The sequence below is a fragment of the Phyllobates terribilis genome, unplaced genomic scaffold (assembly GCF_046119375.1).
Source record: "Phyllobates terribilis strain yellow unplaced genomic scaffold, ASM4611937v1 Scaffold_5__5_contigs__length_657084704, whole genome shotgun sequence".
Classification (NCBI taxonomy): Eukaryota; Metazoa; Chordata; class Amphibia; order Anura; family Dendrobatidae; genus Phyllobates; species Phyllobates terribilis.
Window position 1 is genome coordinate 79,199,941 of NW_027362765.1, and position 21,395 is coordinate 79,221,335.

A 21,395-nucleotide genomic window follows, 5' to 3' on the forward strand; every position below is an offset into this window, starting at 1 on the left:
GAAGGTGTAGCACCAGACCCTGACAAGATCACAGTAATCAAGGACTGGCCAAGACCCTCCACTATCAAGGAAGTGCGGCAATTCCTTGGGTTGGTGGGCTATTACTGAAGATTTATCCAAGGCTTCACCAAGATGGCGGCACCCATGCAGGACCTCCTAGTAGGCCAGTCCAGGAAGGCCAAAAACCCGAAGCCTCCATTCAAATGGGATAAGCTGGAAGATGAATCCTTCAGCAGGCTGAAGATGGCTCTCACTGGAGACGAGATCCTGGCCTACCCTGACTATGGACAACCTTTCATACTCCATACAGACGCGAGCAACGTGGGGCTAGAAGCGGTGCTGTCCCAGATACAGCAAGGCAGAGAATGAGTAATTGCCTATGCCAGCAGGAAGCTCCGGCCCACAGAAAGGAACCCTGATAACTACAGCTCCTTCAAGCTGGAGTTCCTCGCCGTAGTCTGGGCTGTGACAGAGCGCTTCAAGCATTATCTCGCCTCCTCCAAATTCACCGTCTTCACGGACAACAACCCGCTGACACACCTGGACACTGCAAAACTTGGTGCCCTGGAACAAAGATGGGTGGCCCGACTGTCTAATTATGAATTCACCATCAAGTACCGGGCTTGGCACAAGAATGCAAACGCAGTTGCGCTGTCCAGAATGCCTAACTTGCCAGATGGGGGAGAAGACCCGGAGGAGCTGGAAGAGATAGAGATCCCCGCTTTCCACCACCATGTGATAACTCAGTGCTCCCATTGTGTAAAGAACAGGTGCTCTGCCAACAGGTAGGCCACGTTCAATCCATTGCCCCACCATGGATGGGCAGAAACACAAGATAGTGACCCGGCTATCCGCCTAGTCAAAGAGTTGCTGACACGAGCTGACGCGCACCCTGATCCAGATGCTCCTGAGGAGACCAAGCAGCTGTGGAAAGAAAAAGGCAAGCTGTTCATCTATGAAGGGAAGCTGTGTCGAAGAGCCATCAACTCCCGGACACATGAGCTGGTCTGGCAAGTGGTAGTCCCGAGGCGGGATGCGTCAATGATCTTGGAAGCGCACCATGATTGAGCAGGACACTTCGGATGGAAGAAGCTGGAAGTCCTGCTACGTGAACGGTTCTATTGGGCTGGCATGAGGAAAGCAGTCGAGAGGTGGTGTCGAGAATGCGGACCATGCAACCTGAGAAGAAAAGACCGTGACAGCCAGAGGGCTCCCCTGCAGCCCATCATCACCAAACCGCCACTCGAACTGGTAGCCTTGGACCACGTGAAGCTAGCCCCAAGCAGGTCAGGCTATGTCTATGCCCTCACCATCATAGACCACTACTCCCGGTTCCTGGTAGTAGTGCCAGTAAAGGACCAGACGGCTCAGACAGCAGCCAGAGCTTTCCAGCAGCACTTCTGCCGCCCCCATGGTTACCCAGAACGTGTGCTAACTGACCAAGGTCCAGCCTTCGAAGCGGAGGTGTTCCAGGAATTCTGCAACCTGTACGGCTGCAAGAAAATCAGGACAACGCCTTATCACCCCCAGACCAACGGGTTGTGCTAGAAGATGAACCAGGTGGTGATAGACCTGTTGAAGACATTGCCCCTGGAAGAACGCAGCCTGTGGCCAGAGAAGTTGCCAGACCTGGTGGACCTATACAACCACATCCCAGTGAATTCCACCAACTGCACACCTGCTTACCTGATGCGAGCCAGACCTGTTAAGCTGCCCATTGACCTGGATATGGGAGTCCTAACACCAGAGGCCGTCTCACCAGATGCAGAATGGGATACTGAGCGGCAGCAGCAATACCGCAAGGTACAGGAAAGTGTTGAAAGAAGTTTGTCTCAAGCAAGACAAAGACAAGAGAAGACTTTCAATCAACACACGCCTGCTGTCCCCTTGTCACCTGGAGAGCAAGTCCTAAAGAGGAAAAGGCGACTCCACAAGTTGGATGACCAGTGGGAGGAAGAGCCGTACACCATTCTACCCTCCAGCCATGATAACACCAAGGTGTGCCTCATTAGTAAGGATGGAGGGGAAACATCAACAACAGTTTCCAGAAACCACCTGAAGAAATGTCCCGAGCAGCTGCAGCATCCTAAAGAAGACCAAGATAGCCCTCAACCCGCAGAGGAAGTGGAAGAAATGGTCAGCACGGTACTCGGAGAATTTCCCTGGTCATGGACACAAGTGAATAATGCAATAGTTGTGCCAGTCCTTACATTTCTCCAACCAGCCCCGCAGGAAGCTGCAGAAGTCCCAGTAGAGTTGGAAAAACAGTTGGCCCCGGAGGCAGAAGTTTCCCCATCAGCAGACCAGGAGAATCTACCCTCTGCTAGTAGCGAACCTGTCGTACCCGCGGTGAGCCAAAGAATCCGTAGGAAGTTGCCCAACCTACCAGTGTCACCTCAAAGTACCTGTAGCGCTGTTCACGCTGAACCCACCACACCAGGGGTAGATACAGGGGACCAGGGTAGAGCAGTGACAAGTAGTGAACTACGTAGATCTACCAGAATTACCAGAGGTCAGATCCCTGCTTGTTGGAGAATTTAACATGTACAGTATAAATGTATAATTGCCAGTGTTGACATGTTTTATGTGTGCACTTAACCTGTTTTTCCCAGTTACCCGAAAGGGTTCAAAGACTTTTTAGGTTATGGACAGTGAGTAACGAAGAACTTACCCTGTAAATAGTTGCACTTGTTAAAGTGCCCCCTTTTGTGACAGACCACAGAACAAAAACCCGTGCAGGTGGCTGAAGACGTGGTCCAACATCAGGATCATCAATGCCCTGCAGCCACCCCAGGGCCTCTGTGGAGGGTTTTGGACGGGTCCCTCAAATTACACCTCGTTTCAGTGAAATGGACACCTGGTTACGGACTATACTGTGACCTATAAAGACTGTAATACTTGTAAATATTCCTAATGTACCTTGTTTATTGTTACCTGTTGTATTCCTTGATAAATATTCTCAGTCCCGGAGTACTGAAATTTACTAGGGGGGAATGTGGCACCCCAGAGGGTCTGGTTGCCACAGTGGTAGTAATGCCATGTCTGAGAGCAAACTGGGGTTTGCTGGTCAGGAACCTAATACATGCAACACATCCTGGCTCCAGGCCAGAAAGGGGAGGATCCTGCCCTTTATAACTGGATCTGGAGGCGGGGTTAGCAGAGTCTAGTGTCAGGAGTCAAGTTGTGGACACCAAGGAGTAAGGAGCTGAGGACTGGAGCTGGAGATAGCTCGTCCTGGCCAGAGTCTACAGAGAACCGGACACCGGAGTCCGAGGCTGTGGGGATTGCAAACCCAGCAGCAGATACCACAGGGCAGGAGATTTCAGGTCTCCTGGCCCCATCAGAAGCCCGGAGGCTCAGCAGCACAAAGGGACCAGTACCGCCACAGAGGAGCGAGGAATCCACAAGGCCCGAGTTGCCACCCATATGGGTGAGCACAGCACGTTACACTCAGGGATGTGGGCTACAATACAGCTATAAGCAGAGAAGCCAAAAGAGTATAGTAAGAACGGCAGGCCTACAACTCCACCTGGCCAGGAGGACTCTATGCTTGCTCCCAGACCGACCAGACGCTTATTACTAGTCAGTACTCCCGTTGGGGCCTGTATGATTGCCACCAGTAAAAGCCCTGGGACTTTACCACATTGATTCCGTGTGATTACTGACTACCTGCACTATAACCACCAACATCCACACACGCTGCCCTGAAGCTACACTCTTCCTGTGGGGAGTTACACTACCTTAGCTGCTATACCACCAGCTTCAGAGGACTGTTCCGCAGCGGCGGTTCCTATTGACCGCATTCCACAGGTGGCGTAGTCGGACATTAACACTTATACCCAAATACTACCCCTTTGGTTTGACCACCTGGGTCACGGACTGGGTCACAGCCACTGTGACTACAACCCCCAGCATCTACCGACCCGGCTCCGGGTACCCCATGGCCCAGGGGGCGCGTCACTAGCAAACATTGGTAAAACTTACTAACCTGTTGTACAATACTATGGCTGTTATTGTTTTTACATACAGTCATGGCTGAAAGTGTCGGCATGCTTGAAATTGTTCCAGAAAATTAAGTATTTCTCCAAAACAATTATTGTAATTACACATGTTTTGTTATATACATGTTTATTTCCTGTGTGTATTGGAACAATACAAAAAAACAGATAAAAAGGCAAATTGGACATAATTTCACGCAAAATCCCTAAAATGGGCAGTACAAAATTGTTGACACCCTCAACTTAATATTTGGTCGCACACCCTTTGGAATAAATAACTGCAATCAATCGCTTCCTCTAACCATCAACAAGATTCTTACACCTCTCAGCTGGAATTTTGGACCACTCTTCTTTTGCAAACTGCTCCAGGTCTCTCATATTTGAAGGGGTCTTCTCCCCACAGTAATTTAAAGATCTCTCCACAGGTGTTCAATGGGATTTAGATCCGGACTCATTGCTGGCCACATCAGAACTCTCCATACTCATCCATCAGACACCAGATAGAGAAGTGTGATCCGTAACTGCACAGAACACGTTTCCTCCAGAGTCCAGTGGTGGCGGCTTTACACCACTCAACCTGATGCTCGTGTATGCAGCTGGTTGGCTATTGAAACCCATCCCATGAAGTTTACGGCACACATTTTGTGCTGCTATGTGGTCTGCAACTTTGTGAATGTTGTTCCTAAATGCATATACTCTTAAAGCATATATCTCACAGGTGATGGTGGAATATTTAGGAGGGAAGAAATTAGACGAACTGACTTGGTACAATGGTGGCTCTTATTACAGGACCACTCTCGAATTCAGTATAATATGAAACAATATTCCGTGGAAGAAGCCAAAGTAGGTGAAACCTAGGTTTGGGCTTGATGATCGTCGATTTACACTAATTTTTTTAATTCATGATCATGTTCGGTCTCTACTTCTGTGAGTATATGAAATACAAGTCTGTTTCTACCCAACGCAGTTGGGTGGTCTTCACAGTCTTTTGTACCTTAGTAAGTGCAACTGCTGGAGGTGTGTAAGGATTTAAAGAACTAGACCTAAATCATTAACAATACTGAATTGAAGCCTGAAGCTAATCTGAACTGGAACTTATTGTTTAGCCTGATCTCCAAACCATTACCATCTTTGGGCGATAAGAAATATTTAACCTTTTGTCATTAGGAGAAAAATCTAACCAAGGAGTCAAAGTGTTGACTGCCGGATAACGACATGATTTTTCATCCTTCTTACACCGATTTAGCATCTTATTCTATAATACTTAACATACAACTTAACATCACAAAAAAGTAAATTCCAAAATTTCTGCAGCAGCTGCATACTGAAAATGTACCACTAGGTGGCAGCATTGTACAAAAAAGGGAACTTTTTTTAAAAAAAATACCTGATATCTGTTTCCCTGAATGCTGAGATCTATGCAGTATAACTTTAGTTACAGCTTCTAGCAGGATTGTCACCCAACTTTTCCAGAATCCTGACCGGTTATGTAATAGATTTATCATTCAGGTGGTACAGTTTTTTAAAAAGCCCGGTATGTCGATAGGATGCAGCCCACATACTGATGTAAGGCCTGGTCACATTGTTGTTTTGGTCTCTGGTGGAATGCTGCAGAGTGACACACAGCACTGTAGCTGATAGACAGCGGCACACCCTTGGCACGCTGCGAGACCTCAGCAATAGAGTCATTTGTTTGTTTTCTTGGGTAATGTGAGTATTGGACTCCACAATCCAGGCTACATCTATCAGCTGAAAGATGGTTGGATTTGAAGACCTTTCTACCGATAGAAGTCAAGGATATTGTATTCATGTTCTAGAGTATCTAACCCTCCATCTCCGTAATAAAGCTGCCCATAATCTGCAGAAAATCATCTGTGTGCTACAAGAAGTGATAATGGGCTCAACCCTCACACAACACTTGTGATTTGCTCCTTATTTGCAACGTCTTATAATAGTGATCATTATAATGTTTGGTTAATTGCTGATTAGCATAATCCTGGCAAGTGTTTTTAGCTGGGACCTGGAACTGATTTTTTTCAATGGTTTAAAAGGACTCATCACCAGGTCAAAAGTGGCCAGTGCTTTTATTTCATCCCTGATTATTCTGATTTTCTGAGTTACATTTTAAATTCCAGAGCTGCACTCACTATTCTGCTGGTGCAGTCAGTGTACATATATTCCATTACTTATCCTGTACTGATCCTGAGTTACATCCTGTATTATACCCCAGAGCTGCACTCACTATTCTGCTGGTGGAGTCACTGTGTACATACATTACATTACTTATCCTGTACTGATCCTGAGTTACATCCTGTATTATACCCCAGAGCTGCACTCACTATTCTGCTGGTGGAGTCACTGTACATACATTACATTACTTATCCTGTACTGATCCTGAGTTACATCCTGTATTATACTCCAGAGCTGCACTCACTATTCTGCTGGTGCAGTCACTGTGTACATACATTACATTACTTATCCTGTACTGATCCTGAGTTACATCCTGTATTATACACCAGAGCAGCATTCACTATTCTACTGGTGCAGTCACTGTGTACATACATTACATTACTTATCCTGTACTGATCCTGAGTTACATCCTGTATTATACTCCAGAGCTGCACTCACTATTCTGCAGGTGGAGTCACTGTGTACATACATTACATTACTTATCCTGTACTGATCCTGAGTTACATCCTGTATTATACCCCAGAGCTGCACTCACTATTCTGCTGGTGCAGGCACTGTGTACATACATTACATTACTTATCCTGTACTGATCCGGAGTAACATCCTGTATTATACTCCGGAGCTGCACTCACTATTCTGCTGGTGGGGTCACTGTGTACATACATTACATTACTTATCCTGTATTGATCCTGAGTTACATCCTGTATTATACTCCAGAGCTGCACTCACTATTCTGCTGGTGCAGTCAGTGTACATATATTACATTACTTATCCTGTACTGATCCTGAGTTACATCCTGTATTATACTCCAGAGCTGCACTCACTATTCTGCTGGACGAGTCACTATGTACATACATTACATTACTTATCCTGTACTGATCTTGAGTTACATCCTGTATTATACTCCAGAGCTGCACTCACTATTCTGCTGGTGGAGTCACTGTGTACATACATTACATTACTTATCCTGTACTGATCCTGAGTTACATCCTGTATTATACTCCAGAGCTGCACTCACTATTCTGCTGGTGCAGTCACTGTGTACATACATTACATTACTTATCCTGTACTGATCTTGAGTTACATCCTGTCTTATACTCCAGAGCTGCACTCACTATTCTGCTGGTGGAGTCACTGTGTACATACATTACATTACTTATCCTGTACTGATCCTGAGTTACATCCTGTATTATACTCCAGAGCTGCACTCACTATTCTGCTGGTGCAGTCACTGTGTACATATATTACATTACTTATCCTGTACTGATCCTGAGTTACATCCTGTATTATACTCCAGAGCTGCACTCACTATTCTGCTGGTGCAGTCACTGTGTACATACATTACATTACTTATCCTGTACTGATCCTGAGTTACATCCTGTATTATACTCCAGAGCTGCACTCACTATTCTGCTGGTGGAGTCACTGTGTACATACATTACATTACTTATCCTGTACTGATCCTGAGTTACATCCTGTATTATACTCCAGAGCTGCACTCACTATTCTGCTGGTGCAGTCACTGTGTACATATATTACATTACTTATCCTGTACTGATCCTGAGTTACATCCTGTATTATACTCCAGAGCTGCACTCACTATTCTGCTGGTGCAGTCACTGTGTACATACATTACATTACTTATCCTGTACTGATCCTGAGTTACATCCTGTATTATACTCCAGAGCTGCACTCACTATTCTGCTGGTGGAGTCACTGTGTACATACATTATATTACTTATCCTGTACTGATCCTGAGTTACATCCTGTATTATACTCCAGAGCTGCACTCACTATTCTGCTGGTGCAGTCACTGTGTACATATATTACATTACTTATCCTGTACTGATCCTGAGTTACATCCTGTATTATACTCCAGAGCTGCACTCACTATTCTGCTGGTGCAGTCAATGTGTACATACATTACATTACTTATCCTGTACTGATCCTGAGTTACATCCTGTATTATACTCCAGAGCTGCACTCACTATTCTGCTGGTGCAGTCACTGTGTACATACATTACATTACTTATCCTGTACTGATCCTGAGTTACATCCTGTATTATACTCCAGAGCTGCACTCACTATTCTGCTGGTGCAGTCACTGTGTACATGCATTACATTACTTATCCTGTACTGATCCTGAGTTACATCCTGTATTATACTCCAGAGCTACACTCACTATTCTGCTGGTACAGTCACTGTGTACATACATTACATTACTTATAGTGTACTGATCCTGAGTTACATCCTGTAGGTCTTTTATTATAAAAATGAAAAACATAACAATAATAATAACAGAAACATAACAAAATTAATAACCAGAAAATAAACAATGTAATGAACTGGTCCAGTCGCTCCCTCTCTCCTCACACACATATTATACATATATACACAATGATAACTACCTACACCAGGACATCTGGTCCGGTTACCTAACAAAAAATAACAATATAATAAACAATAACCGACAAATTATATACAATAAATACTAACTATACAAATATATACAAGACAAAACAAAACCCCCCACACTCGAGCCCACCAGTCCCTCCCCGGCACTGACCTGAGAGCTAGTCCTGCGCCTCATGCCTCAGTCCATGTCCAACGTCCATAGGACAGATCAGGCAGTGCCAGTTTTTCACCCAAATAACCAGTGTCCCACAAGATGAACCCACCTCCCCTCTTTTCCCTCCACCCAACCTAACACCTACACCCAAACCCATATATACAATATATACAGAAACAAACAATACAATAACCACAACTGACAAAGCCCAAGTTCGGTGCCTGCAGCCCTACATCACTGTCTACTGATCAATAAAACAAAAATCTATGGTGTCAGCAGCAGCCCACCACCAGGAGAGGAGATGACCAGACTAGGGCACACTAAAAGAAAAGCCCCTCCAGAGGAGAGCGGCCCTCCGTGTACCCAGTCTCTCATACTCCAGAGAACGCACCTTCACCAGGTCACCGAGTATGGTCCTAAACACATCGTCCACTGGGAGGATTTTCCGCTGCGTCGATACTAAGCACCGTGCGTTCCACGTGTGATACCTAACCACTGCGCTAACTAGAAATAAGGTGCAGCGGTCCCGACCACCCAGGTCCCCGAATGCTCCATAGGCCCATTCCGCATAAGAGAGACCGGCCAGCCGGGGCCACCTCCGGGGCCAGCCAATGGAGGTGCCCACCCTGTTGTACACCTCTGTGTTAAAGGGACAACGAAGCAGGAAGTGGTCCATGCTTTCAAGCATGGTACCACAATGCTCCCGAGGACAGTTCCTGTCCTCAGAGCTCCTACACTTCAGATTGTCCCTCACACACAGTTTCCCATGGAAGCAGCGCCAAGCCAAGTCCCAAACCTTCGAGGGGATCCTGATAGAATTCAAAAGATGCAGACCCACCCCAAGATCCCGACTTGGGCAATCCCTGAGCGCCAGAGGCCTCTGAAAATGGGTCAACAGAACCCTTTTGTCAAGGAACTTCCTTGGCAGAGTCCTGACCTCCCACATTCCCAGACCCCACCGGCGAATTACCTTCAGAACCACGGTAGCGTAAGCCGGGAGATGTCCATGCGGTGTGCGTCGATCCTTCACTTGCCCTCCTGTCTCCCATTCCTGGAAGAAAGGCTGAAACCATCCCTTACAGGAGAATACCCACGGAGGAGCCCTCTCTTTCCAGAGGTTTGCAATATTGATCTTAATGAAGGTATTCACAAGGAATACCACAGGGTTGACCATACCCAACCCTCCTAGTCTTCTCGTACGGTAAGTAACCTCCCTCTCCCAGGTTCAGTCTATTCCCCCATAACAGTTGAAAGAACAAACTGTAGACCCGAGTCCAGAGAGGCTCTGGCAAGATGCACACACTGCCCAGATAGATCAGCAAAGGGAGCAGGTAAGTTTTGATCAGGTTTACCCTTTCCCTTAGGGTCAAAGACCAACCCTTCCATTGGTTCACCTTCTGAGTGGCGATCTCTAGCCTGCTGTCCCAATTTTGTTTGGGGTAATCCCCCTGGCCAAATTCGATGCCAAGAACTTTTGCAGAGACTTTGGGTTCTGGAAGGGTGTCCGGGAGATCAAAAACAGGATCTCCTCCTCCCAGCCAGAGACTCTCACACTTATCCCGGTTGATCTTAGACCCGGATGCCTCCGAGTAGCGATTTACCTCTGACATCAGCCATTCTGCCTCCCCATCAGAGGAAACAAAAACGGTGACGTCATCGGCATACGCCACCACTCTCAGAGTGACTTCCGGTGCTGCCCGGTCCATCCCGATCCCAGCCAATGGTCCACGCTCCACCCTCCTAAGAATTGGGTCAATCGCAAACACGTACAGTAGCGGGCTCAAGGGACAACCCTGGCGAACACCACACCCAACCTCAAAAGAGCTGCCAATCCAACCGTTCACAAGAGGGAAACTCTCTGCCCCAGCGTACAAGGTCTTAAGCCAATCAACGAACCCCCCCGGCAGGCCATACCTCAGAAGGACAGACCAGAGGTACTCATGATTAACCCGATCAAACGCTTTTGCCTGGTCCAATGACAGCATGTACCCCTTCCAGTGACCAGCCCTACCCTGCTCCACCGCCTCTCGGACACAGAGTACAGCACTAATTGTACTGCGGCCCGGAACAGAGCAATGCTGGGCCCCCGAAAGGAGCTGGGGTGCAAATTTCACCAGCCGATTAAACAGCACCTTTGCCAAAACCTTCCTGTCTGCATTGAGAAGCGCTATGGGACGCCAATTCTCAATGCAAGATGGGTCCTTACCCTTTGACAAGATGATCAGGGCAGACCTCCTCATTGACTTTGGCAGAGTGCCCGAGGAAAGACACTCATTGAATACCTCAGTCAAGAGGGGAACCAAGGCGTCCTTAAAGGTCTTATAGAATTCAGATGTTAAGTCATCTGGACCGGGAGATGTCTTTAGGGCAAGCCCTTCAATCGCCAACTTAACTTCCTCTTCCCTGATCATCTCTGTCAAAACACCAAGAGAGGGGTCTACCCCTGGTTCGGGGACGGCTTCAACCAGAAAAACCGACATCTCATCCCAATCCAGATCCCTCTTCCCCAAGAGGTGCGAGTAGAAGGATCTGACGACCTCCAGGATCCCTGATCTGGATCTTTTCAGGGACCCCGCAGTGTCAACCAGTCCTGTAACAACTTTACTATTCACTGACATCTTGCAGTTTCTGTAAGGGTCGGGCGAGCGGTACTTCCCGTAATCCCTCTCAAAAACCAAAGATGCGTGTCTATCATACTGACACCTCATTAGCAAAGATTTCACTCTGGAGATCTCCTCGCGGCTACCTCCAGTTGAGACAAGATGCTCGAGTTTCCTCCTCAGGCCCTGATACAGGCGGTACCTGTCCAGGCTCCTGAGGCTCGAGAGCTGGCGCAAGAATCTCGCCACCCTTTTCTTAAACATCTCCCACCACTCTGACTTACTACTACAAAGATCCAGTAAGGGTACCTGGCTCTGAAGAAAATCCTCAAAGGACTGTCTTATCTCCGCATCTTCCAAGAGAGACGAATTGAGCCTCCAAAAGCCTCTTCCCATCCGGGGGGTCTCTGTAACATTCAGGGAAAACAAAATCAAACAGTGATCGGAGAACTCCACTTCAACAACAGATACTGCTGAAGAGACGGCTTCCTCCTTTAAATAAAACCTGTCTATCCTGGACCTACAGTTACCTCTATGATAGGTGAACCCCTCGTGGCCTGCGGTGTGCCGGATGTGGACATCCACCAGGCGAGCCTCACTAGCTATACTATTAAGGGCGACGCTATCATAAGTCAGCTTGTCTCTGGAACCTCCTCTATCCCGGGGCCTCGTGACAGTGTTGAAGTCCCCTCCAAAGACGACCTGCCGACTCGTAAAAAGGTAGGGCTTGATCCTCATAAAGAGACACTTCCGGTCCCACTTAGATTGGGGACCATAAATGTTAATGAACCGAAGCTCCTGTCCCTTCATGAGGACATCTAATATCAGGCACCTCCCCATTTCTAACTCAATAACCCGTCGGCATTCTACCGGTGCGGTAAAAAGGACCGCCACTCCGCTATACGGCTCGGCCGCAAGAGACCAATAGGAGGGCCCGAGTCTCCACTCCCTCTTAGCTATACTGCCATATTTGGCAGCCTGGTCTCTTGCAAAAAGAAAATGTCAGCTTCAACCCGGCTGAGAAAATCAAAGGCCGCAAATCTAGCCATATTTGACTTAATGCTGGCGACATTAATGGACGCCAGCATCAACGGAGTGGGTACCGCCATCATTGGTGATTAAGTTAGACGGCTTTCCTCTTCCCACTCCCCTTATCCTCTGCCTCAGACGAGGAATCCTTCCCCCTCTTTAATGACATAGAGGTGTCCATTTCAGCATTTTTCCTTCTTTTCTCGTCCTCGTCTCCGGACTCTGGGCCAGTCCCTCCCTCCAAGGACCTTGCATCCCCAGGAGAAGGAGACTCGGCACCCCCTGTAAGCTCCGCTGAAGCCGGAACCTCACCCTCAGCCTCCTCCTCAGAGGAAGAGATGTTATCAAGGGCCTGGAACCGGTTAGAAAGACCAACCAGAGGGGAGTCGGTTTTACCTTCCTTAGGTACCTTGGTCAGAGCGGGAGAAGATGTTTTATCTCCCTTCTTTTTCTTCTTTTTGGTGCCGAGCTTACGCTTGTTCTCTAGCCACCGCTTATTATCCTCATCCATACTTTCATAATGGGAGGATTCTGAGGCAGAGGCAGTTTCCTCCCTGTGGATCCTCCTGACCTCCTCATCCAACTCATCATCCCTCGGGGCCTCAGCAGCAAGACTGGCATCCAGGACAGGGGCCGCCCCGGTAGTCTGGGGCTCGCCCCGCTCCCTCTCCTGTCTGCGCTTGTCTAGACGCCTCAGCTGGGCAGGCATCTTTTTATTGCTTTTCTTCCCTGGCCCCTCAGCTCCCCCACCCCTGCTAGTCCCCTCCCCAGCAGAATCGGCCTCACGGCTTTCTCCCACCGGGGTCTCGACTGCATTAGCGAAGGAGCGAGGACAACGGCTGAATGGGTGACCTAACTCACCACACAGGTGGCACCTAATCTCCACACAAGAGGCAGCAAGATGGCCGACACCCCCACACAACGCGCATTTCTGCACAGTGCAGTTTGCACTGAAGTGTGTGGGGTCGCCGCACCTGTGACAGAGCTTCGGTTGCCCCTGGTAGAAGACCAGGATACGATCCCTACCCAGGAAGGCAGACGATGGAATGTGGGCAACCGTACCACCTGAACGCTTAAGTTTTACCATAAACGTCCAGGCCCCTGACCAGATACCAAACTCGTCGCGCTTTTTCTTTGGCATCTCCTCCACCTCTCCATACCGACCAAGCCACGTCATGATGTCATAGCAAGAAAGCGACTCATTACGAGTCATCACGGTCACTTTCTTGATCTGGTTTTGGCGAGACACTGCCTGAACGGCAAAGTCTCGCCAGCCGGGCTCATTTTTTGCCAACTCATAATTCGCCCAGAAGAGCTCAAGCCCCTCCGGCCGAACAAAGCTGACATCAAACTCAGGCGTGGAATAGGGATGTATCAAGGCGTAGATGTCAATCGCCTTGAAGCCCATCCTCAGCAGGAGCTCCACAACTTTAGACCTTGGAGGACATGCATCACTGCCCCTCCACCGAAGACGGACCACATTCCTACGCACACTGCCTGGCCCGGCTGTTGGGAGGGACCACACTGTATCCCCCCCTTTTTGCTCTCGGAAGGCCCCGCCTCTCTATCCAGAAGGATAGAACAACCTCTCGACCCTCTACCATTAGTGATCTCTCCCCCTTCTTTAGAGCCTCCAGAAGGCGCCGTTGCAACATGCCATCCCCAAAGCCCGGAGACGAGGAGGATGCCCTATTTGCCCCGGAGGTGACACTGGCATAACTCTGGACAGGTGTTGCCACCCCCGGGGGGGCAACCGGACCTGTGACCACATCAGCCCCAACAGCATCACCATTACCCACCTCCATCTCACCCTCCACCAAACCAGCAACCACACCACTAGACAATGAATTAGCCTCATTCACCCCCACCACCACATTCATTCCTGCTGGACCAGTAACAATGGTGGATGACATTTTGACCTCCGCATCAGGCACAAGGGGCTCAGTCACCTCCATAGAACTGGAGGCGACCTCACCCCCGGTCTTATGTGTGCCCTCCACATCATTGGTCGGTAATTTCCGCTGTTTGGCATTCGGTATAATGTGCCGCTGATCTTTAGCTGCTGTTAGGCGCCGCTGATCTTTAGCATCAGGATCTTCCGGACCAGCAACGCCAACACAAAATAGCACTTTCGTGGGAGGACCGGAACGCTCAGCCCCAACAGCCCCCTCACACTGCCGCCACTTCTCAACTAAGTGATCAGCGGCAACAGCATTCAGAGGTGCCGAGGCTACCGGAGCTGCCCCCGACACCGGGCCGCTCCCTCTCCCACTGAGGAGCACACTACAGCATCGTGGCCTGATGGAACGCCCGCCGCCGGGCCGCCCTCACTGTCCAGCCTCTCGGCTGATGCACCTCCTGCTGCGTCCCCGCTACTACAAGCAGAAACGGAGCTCTGCGCCTCACTACCGCGCTCTGTAATCTCCCCGCGCCTTTGCACCGGATCCACAGCAGAACCCGGGCTGGGCTGGGCAACGGGGCTTATACAGCGAGCTGAGCCTGCCGCCGACTCAGGGGGTACAGGTAGGGGAGCATATACGTATCTTACCGCTTCCTGCAGCTTTGGCTTGGTCTTCTTTGCCTTTTTGTGGCCCCCAGGTGCCTCTTCTGGTAGATCGTCACCAAGATGGAAGTTTTGGAGGCACACTGGGGACTCCAGAAGCTTAATCTCCGCCATTAGCGCCACTCCCTGGCCGCTGCTGTCACTGTCCTCCCCAGAGCCAGCAGAACGGCGACCGGATGTCACTATCGCCTGTCCTGCAGGGAGCTCGCTGCACGTGGCCTGCGGGTGACTTTGCAGGCTGCCCGGTGGGGCTTCCTGCTGGTCATCATCACTCTCATCATCCACCTGGCTCTCAGGCTGCAGCCCCATCTGCCTTTGCTCTCTGGTATCAGCCATTTCTCTGTAGCGGTCTTCATTTATTAGTTTTTCTTTGAATGGACCACTCTGCTCTCTGATGGTGGCTTTCCTTATTTCCAGCAGGTGAATCTCACTGGTCAGCCTCTTTACTTCAGCCTGGAGCTTGGCCTTCCTTGGTTTGGAGGCCCCCGCAGCTTTTGCGCTTGTGCAGCGCAGCTCCTCCCGGAGCATCCTGATGAGCTTACTGGCATCTTCATACTCACGGAGATCATGACCCGGGAGGCATAGGTGGACACAGACTCCCGGGGTCCCTGCAGCGCCCACCCCCCCTCAGGGAGGTCGGCCTCACCTCCATGAGCACTCAGCTTTCCTCCGGAAGGAGCGCCATCATGCACGCCGCTATCAGGCTTTTCCTCCATGCTGGAAGCCTTGCGGCTTCTAGGGGTCTCCACAATCCCGGGGGGAGTAGGAGCCACATTGCTGCGACTCCTGGTGCAGCATCTCACCCCTGAGTCCTCTGATGTGCAGGCCGGTTGCTGGTTTCTTCTGCCCCCCGCCGGCCTGGTTCGGGAAGCAGAAGCCTGGGACTTGGCTCCTTCACTCATCCCAGAAACCCGCTCTCTCTCTGGGAAAGAGAGAGAGCTGGTCCCCAGGTGGAGAGGTGTTGGTTTCTCAGAGATCAGGAGCTCACAGCAGGATCTGCAGCCACCACACCCGTAATCAGCACACTGACTAGCAGCTGATCAGAGCTGCACCCAGTATGCTGCTGGTGCAGTCACTGTGCACATACATTACATTACTTATCCTGTACTGATCCTGAGTTACATCCTGTATTATACTCCAGAGCTGCACTCACTATTCTTCTGGTGCAGTCACTGTGTACATACATTACATTACTTATCCTGTACTGATCCTGAGTTACATCCTGTATTATACTCCAGAGCTGCACTCACTATTCTGCTGGTGCAGTCACTGTGTACATACATTACATTACATTACTGATCCTGTACTGATCCTGAGTTACATCCTGTATTATACCCCAGAGCTGCACTCACTATTCTGCTGGTGGAGTCACTGTGTACATACATTACATTACTTATCCTGTACTGATCCTGAGTTACATCCTGTATTATACTCCAGAGCTGCACTCACTATTCTGCTGGTGTAGTCACTGTGTACATTCATTACATTACTTATCCTGTACTGATCCTGATATATATCCTGTATTATACTCCACAGCTGCACTCACTATTCTGCTGGTGCAGTCACTGTGTACATACATTACATTACTGATCCTGCACTGGTCCTGAGTTGCATCCTGTATTATACTCCAGAGCTGCACTCACTATTCTGCTGGTGGAGTCACTGTGTACATACATTACTTATCCTGTACTGATCCTGAGTTACATCCTGCATTGTACTCCAGAGCTGCACTCACTATTCTGCTGGTGCAGTCACTGTGTACATACATTACATTACTTATTCTGTACTGATCCTGAGTTATATCCTGTATTATACTCCACAGCTGCACTCACTATTCTGCTGGTGGAGTCACTGTGTACATACATTACATTAGTTATTCTGTACTGATCCTGAGCTATATCCTGTATTATACTCCAGAGCTGCACTGACTATTCTGCTGGTGGAGTCACTGTGTACAGACATTACATTACTTATCCTGTACTGATCCTGAGTTATATCCTGTATTATACTCCAGAGCTGAACTCACTATTCTGCTGGTGGAGTTACTGTGTATGTAACATCCCTGGCTGCGTGCTTGCATAGTGCACCACCTCCCTCTAGGCAAGAACGCAATCTTACATGTCAGTCCAGCCTACAAACCTTGCTCCAGTTCATGCTATGTGCATGTATCTTGACTGACTGTTTAGGGCGGCGGCCCGGTTACTTCCTAATTCTTATAGCTGCTGTGGGCGCACCCCTAATGCATCTCCAGCCTATTGCTGTGAGTAACTGGATATTTAAACCCCCTCCACCCAGTAGGAGGTGCCTGAGCAACACCTTCACTCAGTTAGTCTTTGCTACTGAATTGCCAGGTCCTGTCCTGTTTCTTGTCTGTTTCCGCCATTCTGGGGGCTGCATTCCCAGGCCTGTTACTTGTGACTTCTAGTCTGTTTCCGCCACTCTGGGGGCTGTATACCCAGGCTCGTTCTTGTATCTCATTGCAGTAGCAGTTCCTGTCTGAACTGTATCCTAGCCTGTTACCTGTTTGTCTCTATGTCCGTACCTTTCCTTTTCCTGCAGTATCTGAACCTGCACCTAACTCCAACTCGTTGTCTCTGTACTTCTGTTTGTGAGTTTTGTGTCCACTTGCTACTTCATGTGAAGTACCTTGTGTGTATCTGGTTCTGCTTGTCCCTTTTCCCACCCTCCGTATCTTCCTCCTGTGTTCTAGCCATCTTCCTGCATTTTCCTGTCTGTTCCATGTGAACAGTCTGTCCTCTCTGCCTTGTCCACCGCACCTGCGGTTTCGCTCCGCTCTGCCTTGCCCACCGCTCCGGCAGTTTCTCTCCGCTCTGACTTGCCCACCGCTTCGGCGGCTTCCCTCTGCTCTGCCTTACCCACCGCTCCGGCGGTTTCTCTCTGCTCTGACTTGCCCACCGCTCCGGCGACTTCCCTCTGCTCTGCCTTACCCACCACTCCGGCGGTTTCTCTCTGCTCTGCCTTACCCACCGCTCCGGCGGCTCCTCTCTGCTCTGACTTGCCCACCGCTCCGGCGGCTTCCCTCTGCTCTGCCTTACCCACCGCTCCGGCGGTTTCTCTCTGCTCTGCCTTGCTCACCGCACCAGCGGTTTCTCTCTGCTCTGACTTGCCCACCGCTCCGGCGGCATCTCTCTGCTCTGCCTTGCCCACCGCTCCCTCGGTTTCTCTCTGCTCTGCCTTGCTCACTTCACCAGTGGTTTCTCTCTGCTCTGCCTTGTCCACCACTCCGGTGGTTCCGCTCTGCTCTGCCTTGCCCACCGCACCTGCGGTTTTCACTCCGCTCTGCTTGCTCACCGCACCAGCAGTTCCTCTCTGCTCTGCCTTGTCCTCCGCTCCGGCGGTTTCACTTTACTCTGCTTGTCTACCGCATCTGCGTCTCTGTACCTGTCTCCCAGTCTGTACTGGACCCTATCCAGCCTGCGCTCCAACCTGCTAGTATCTCCATGTCTGCATACCAGCCGTGCTTGCCAGTGCCCACCTGTCTGCATACCAGCCGTGCTTGCCAGTGCCCACCTGTCTGCATACCAGCCGTGCTTGCCAGTACCCACCTGTCTGCATACCAGCCGTGCTTGCCTGTGCCCACCTGTCTGCATACCAGCCGTACTTACCAATACCCACCTGCCTGTATGCCAGTCTAACCTGCCTGCTCCTGCATTCCCCGGTGTGGGTCAACAACTGTGACCGGGGTCTGACCTGGAGTCGCACCTGGTCCCTCTGCTCGGTTCCTCCTTGGTCCACGGAGTCGACTAAGCCACCGTGCGACCTTGGTCGGATTGGGTTGATACTTAGTTACGCCCCTCCAGGCACTCCTCGGTTCATGGTACAGTGGGATCACTAATCACGCTCACGCCAGTCAGTCCGGGCGCGAGCGTAACAGTGTACATACATTACATTGCTTATCCTGTACTGATCCTGAGTTACATTCTGTATTATACTCCAGAGCTGCACTCACTATTCTGTTGGTGCAGTCACTGTGTACATACATTACTTATCCTGTACTGATCCTGTACTGATCCTGAGGTACATCCTGTATTATACTCCAGAGCTGCACTCACTATTCTACTGGTGCAGTCACTGTGTACATACATTACTTATCCTGTACTGATCCTGAGTTACATCCTGTATTATACCCCAGAGCTGCTCTCACTGTTCTGCTGGTGTAGTCACTGTGTACATACATTACTTTTCCTGTACTGCTCCTGAGTTACATCCTATATTATACTCCAGAGCTGCACTCACTATTCTCCTGGTGGAGTCACTGCGTACATACATTACATTACTTATCCTGTACTGATCCTGAGTTACATCCTGTATTATACTCCAGAGCTGCACTCACTATTCTGCTGGTGGAGTCACTGTGTACATACGTTACATTACTTATCATGTACTGATCCTGAGTTATATCCTGTATTATACTCCAGAGCTGTACTTACTATTCTGCTGGTGGAGTCATTGTGTACATACATTACATTACTTATCCTGTACTGATCCTGAGTTACATCCTGTATTATACTCCAGAGCTGCACTCACTATTCTGCTGGTGCAGTCACTATGTACATACATTACATTACTTATCCTGTACTGATCCTGAGTTACATTCTGTATTATACTCCAGAGCTGCACTCACTATTCTGCTGGTGCAGTCACTGTGTACATACATTACATTACTTATCCTGTACTGATCCTGAGTTACATCCTGTATTATACTCCAGAGCTGTACTTACTATTCTGCTGGTGGAGTCATTGTGTACATACATTACTGATCCCGAGTTATATCCTATATTACATTCCAGAGCTGCACTCAGTATTCTGCTAGAAGAGTCACTGTACTGATTCTGAGTAAAAGTCTGCAAGATAGTGAGCGCAGCTCTGAAGTCATTCTGGGTGATGTAGTTTCCCAACAGCTGAAGTTTTTAGCTGAGAGAATGCTGGGTAAAGTTCTTTATTTTGTCTGCTGTGTATTATAGAGCCTCGCTTCGCACTGTGCATTAATTTACATTATCACGTTATCCCACGCTTCACACGTTTTCCTTGGTCATGGTACCTGCGATAAAATCCGCTACCACTGAACTGATTTATGAGCTGCTCTCTCCGCTCTGAATCCCCCGCTGCTTTAATATCCAGTGGGGCTCAGTTTCGGTTACACAGGGCAGAAAGGTCACAATTCACCAATGAGCAGAAGCATCTGATGTACAGTTGCATAGAAGAGTCTATATACAGGAGCTTCTCACAATATTAGAATATCATCAAAAATGTAATTTATTTCAGTTCTTCAATACAAAAAGTGAAACTCCTATATTATATAGAATCATTACAAACAGAGTGATCTATTTCAAGTGTTTATTTCTGTTAATGTTGATGATTATGGCTTACAGCCAATGAAAACACAAAATTCATTATCTCAGTAAATTACAATAATTAACAAAAAACACCTGCAAAGGCTTCCTACGCATTTAAAAAGGTCCCTTAGTCTGTTTCAGTAGGCTCCACAATCATGGGGAAGACTGCTGACTTGACAGATGTCCAGAAGGCAGTCATTGACACACTCCACAAGGATGGTAAGCCACAAAAAGTCATTGCTAAAGAAGCCGGCTGTTCACAGAGTGCTGTATCCAAGTATATTAATAGAAAGTTGAGTGGAAGGAAAAAGTGTGGTAGGAAAAGGTGCACATGCAACCGGGATAACCGCAGCCTTGAAAGGATTGTTAAGAAAAGGCCATTCAAAAACTTGGGGGGGATTCAAAGGAGTGGACTGCTGCTGGAGTCATTGCTTCAAGAACCACCACACACAGATGTATCCAGGACATGGGCTACAAGTGTCGCATTCCTTGTGTCCAGCCACTCATGACCAATAGACAACGCCAGAAGCGTCTTACCTGGGCCAAGGAGAAAAAGACCTGGACTGTTGCTCAGTGGTCCAAGGCGTTGTTTTCAGATGAAAGTAAATTTTGCATTTCATTTGGAAATCAAGGTCCCAGAGTCTGGAGGAAGAGTGGATAGGACACAATCCAAGCTGCTTGAGGTCTAGTGTGAAGTTTCCACAATCAGTGATGGTTTTGGGAGCCATGTCATCTGCTGGTGTAGGTCCACTGTGTTTTATCAAGACCAAAGTCAGCTCAGCCGTCTACCAGGAAATTTTAGAGCACTTCATGCTTCCCTCTGCCGACAAGCTTTTTGGAGATGGAAATTTCATTCTCCAGCAGAACTTGGCACCGGTCCACACTGCCAAAAGTACCAATACCTGGTTTACAAGCAACAGTATCACTGTGCTAGATTGTCCAGCAAACTGCCTGACCTTAACCCCATAGAGAATATATGTGGTATTGTCAAGAGGAAGATGAGACACCAGAGCCAACAATGCAGACGAGCTGAAGGTTGCTATCAAAGCAACCTGGGCTTCCATAACACCTCAGCAGTGCCACAGGCTG